This window comes from Marmota marmota, unplaced genomic scaffold (genome assembly GCF_001458135.2).
Source record: "Marmota marmota marmota unplaced genomic scaffold, marMar, whole genome shotgun sequence".
Lineage (NCBI taxonomy): Eukaryota > Metazoa > Chordata > Mammalia > Rodentia > Sciuridae > Marmota > Marmota marmota.
Genome location: NW_025999925.1, coordinates 11,025,137 through 11,029,518, shown reverse-complemented (window position 1 = coordinate 11,029,518; position 4,382 = coordinate 11,025,137).

Sequence of the window (4,382 nt, the reverse complement as noted above, 5' to 3'; positions counted from 1 at the left end):
TTGCATTGTCTCAGAGGTGAGCATTTAGGGAACACCTTATATCCAAACGATAACATCCATTTATTGTTCAAAAGCATATTATGTGATTTTCATGTGTTTATATAATTTCTGTAGGTTTTTTTTTTTTTTTTTTGCTATTGACTCCTGATTTCCTAACATTATGTTCTTATAAGATGCAAGGAATTATATTGACCTTTTATATTTACTAAGACTTGTATCATGGCATAAAATATATTTCATTTTGGAGAAAGTTCCATGAGCAACTGAGTAGAACGTGTACTTGGCTGTTTTGGGATAAACATATTGTATAGAGGTCTATAAGTTTCATCTGATTTACAGTATTCTTTAGGTATGCTGGTTTTATGTCTGGATGACCTAGGTATTGGTGAAAGAGATATGTTGGAATTGCCCACTATTATTGTATTGTAAGCTAACTAAGCCTTTGTCAAGTGGTAATTGTTTTATATAATTGGGTGCATTGATGTTTGGGGTGTAAACATTTGCCATCCTTATATATTTTGTTGAATTTTTCACTTTCCTAGTATGTAATGCTATTCTTTGTCTCTTCTGATTAATTTTGGCTCCAAATCTTCTTCGTTGGATATGAGAATGGCTATTCCTGCTTGCTTTGGGGCTCCATTTTAATGAAATATATAATTTCTTATTCTTTCTTTGCTTATGAGATGCATCATTCACAAACAACATATAATTGGGTATTATTTTTATAATCCAATCTACCAGTTTATGGCTTTTAATTGAAAAGTTGAGATCATTCACATTCAGTATTATTATAGATAGGTCCTTATTATTTTGTGCCATTTGATTAATTTCTAATGTTTAATTCATTAAACATTAGAAAATTATCTTCTAATTGTTACTTGCTTAATAATCCTTCTAATGATATTTACCCTGTCTTGAGCTTTTTTTGTTTTTTAAAAATGTTTTCTACAATACTGGTTTGATAATTATGAATTCTTTTAGTATTTCATCCACTTTAATATCTATGGGATAACTATCAGGGTGTTGTAAAGTTTGGTGGGATCTTATTACTTCATTACCTCATGTTTCCTGGTTTTTTATGTTGAATTTCTGCATCTGCTGGTATAATTATAATTTTTACTGTTGTACAAGGGACTTTTTAGTGAGCTGCTTTCTCTTTTCTATGAGTTCTGAGGTGGGTATATATCTAAGTGTCAAAACCACTTAATATGAGCACACTGCTATGTTCAGTCTCTAGAACCACTTTGAGAGGAAATAATAATCCTCAGTAACTGCAACCACTTCAGAGCGAAGCAATATACTAATAAACGTTTTTTTAAAAAATCTTATTAAAAAATAGAAGGGAGATCAGTGGAGGAAGGAAAGAGCTTGAAAGGGAGGGAGCAGGGATAAAAAAAAGGAGAAACTATGAAATTAAAATGATCTAATTTTTCTATATACATATATGAATATACCACAGTGAATTTTACCTGTAAGTATATCTATAAAGCACCAATTTGAAAAACAATAAATAAATACAAGGAAGATCAATAGAGAGAACAGGAAGGAGGAAGGGAGAAAAAGTAGAAGTACTAGGAATTGAAATGGAGCAAAATGCATTCCATGCATATATTATTATGTCAAAGTGAACCCTATTATAGATAACTATTAAGCGCTAAAAGACATTTAAAAATGTATCAGAAATGTCCTCCACATCTCCACTAATCCAAAATGGAAAAATAGAGTAATACTCTAGAATAGACTGAAAATTAAGTATTCAATAAAGTTAAATTACTGTTAAATGCCGCAGTCTGGCTGGGCACAAAATCACGAGCCACCACACACCTTGTAGATTCAAACAGCAACTCTTTATTCTCGAACTGTCACCGGCACTTTACACACACGTTCTGGGCAAATCCACATTCTAGGCAAAATCCACACACTCCACCTGGCTCTGAATCCCAAATACTCTCTGAATCCCGCGAGAACTCAAGGGGAACTCAAGGAGCGGGTGCGCCTGAGGCAGCAGGATATGCCCTATTCCCAGCAGGGTACACCTTAAACCTGGAACCGCCCTAAACCCAAGGAGTGGGATACTCCCTAATCCAAGCAGGATACACCCTAAACCTGGATCCGCCCTGGTCCTTGAGCAAGGTCACCTTACATGCAATGTCACTGCAAATGACCTGGGTCATGCCATGCATCATACCTATTTGGCAATGGCTCTCAGCAGTTAAACTATATAGGGCATGAAAAGGAGATAGAAAAAAAAAGAAAGAAGGTACAAGAAAAAATGGGGACTGGAGACAGAAGCAGACAATGCAAGGAGAAAAAGGCAAAAAAAGGAGAGTATAAACATGAGCAAGGAGAAAAAAATAGGAAGTTTATACTTTCTATTTGCAGTTTAAAACATTAAAAAATACGTAAAACTGAACTAAGCAATGTAATATTAATATCAAATCAATACAAAGGATAGTATCTGTAAAATAAAAAAATTGACATTAGAGAACCTTAAGTTATTCCACACCAAGATGTTTGAGATGGAGAGATTTCCTATTGGGTCTTCCTGATTTGGATTGCATCCAGTATGGGAGGCTTAGTAAATACCGCTACCTCAAAAGTGGTGCCAGTGGACTCACATCCAGGTATGCTGGACGGTTGCCAGTATCTTTGTGATGTGCATTTTTGGGCTGCCTCTGTGGTACACACAGCTTGATGGTGCACCGGAGGCTCCTGAAGGCTACTAGAGTCTGCCATTGGGATGTGCTTGGTGGTGGCTGGTATCTATATAGTCTGCAACCCTCCTGGGACCCAGGAAGTTTCTGCCATGTGCTGTGGCTCACACAGCTGCTGAGCTGGGACACTTGTTGCTCCCCTGTTTCTGCACTCCCTGAGAGTGGTATGGGAAAGGGATTGGTCAACCTTCAGCTAGCAGCAATCCCATTATACAGATTATTTGGACAGCTTGTCTCAAATGTGTTCCCTATGATAGTATTTGCTGCTCTCTGTAGGTGCGATGAAATTATATAGTTTTAAATTCTTCTAAGGATGTGGATTTAAGCATGGTCTTTACCAGATATCTACCTGTCAGTTTCCCACCAACAATTTGAAATCAGCTGTATATTTCTCAGTAAATGACTTTGCAACTCCTGCACTTGCTTAAGTCAGTCTGACATTTGTTTCTATCCTTACTTCTGAAGTAAGTAAGATTTCAGCTTTGCTTCTTCCTCTTTTTCCATTTCTTATCCCTCCTCTTTTCCTGCCTGGTAGGTTTTTGGGGTTAAGGAATCCTTTCCAGTTTTCTATTCCAATCGGAATATTCCAGAATCCCCTCCAACTCTCTGATTGTCTAATAGTGTCTCTTGGTGCATTCCCTCTGACCCCTTCCTCCCTTGCCAGCTGTTCTCACTGTTTTGACTCTAGAGGACAACAGAGCAGACAAGATTTGTTGTCACCTAGTTCCACTCCACCATCTTGCCTCTGCTTCCTTCAAAAAAGTTTGAATCACATGTTACCTCTATTTTCATTTTTAATTTGGTTTCTTTTATGAAAGTTATACACAAGCAGTTTAAATAGCTCTTATTTTCTAAAAAGCAACCTGTCTCTGTCTTCCCATATGTTGCCAGTTCCTGGTTTTCAGCAGCCATCACTTTCCAGTTCTTTAATAGTTTTTTTTTTATTAATGCTTATTAATCTGAGTAATCTTTGTGAGCCACCTCCTCTTGACCTTTCAGTTTCAGACACTCTTGATTTTCTGCTGTGAAGAAGAGGTTCTCATCACATCCATTCACACCTTTCATCTCCCATTTCTCCAATGTAAACAAATCATGGTTTTTATTAGATAAATGTTTATTTTTCAGCTGTAATATACTGTGAGGTATATTTTTTTTCACTATTCTGAAAAACATTTGCTTTCCTCCTGTTGTTAATAAAATCTCTTATTTCTATATTCTTTTTTCATAATAATTTATTAATTTAAACTATTTTCCCACCCATTTCTTAAATCTCCTCTAAATTAATCCAAACATGTTAGATATTCAATCACATTATCCAGAAAAGATCTGAGAGCCTTATAATGTTCCTCAAGAAAGACTAATTTTTTGTTTCAACTTTTCCTGGGGATTCATCTTGCTTTTCTCTTATGTTAGATGTCTTTCCTGAATCCAGTGTTTGTTTCTTGATTTACTTACTCTATTATTTTAGGCACACATTTTACTTATATCCCCAGTAAGAAAATAAGTGTGCTAAAAACTTTTGAGATTGATATTTTTTTTAAAAAAATGTCCTTAATTGGGCTGGGGATATAGCTCAGTTGGTAGAGTACTTATCTCATGTTCCCAAAGTCCTGGGTTCAAAATCACCAACACCACATTAAAAAAAAAAAAAAAAAAAAAAAAAAAAAA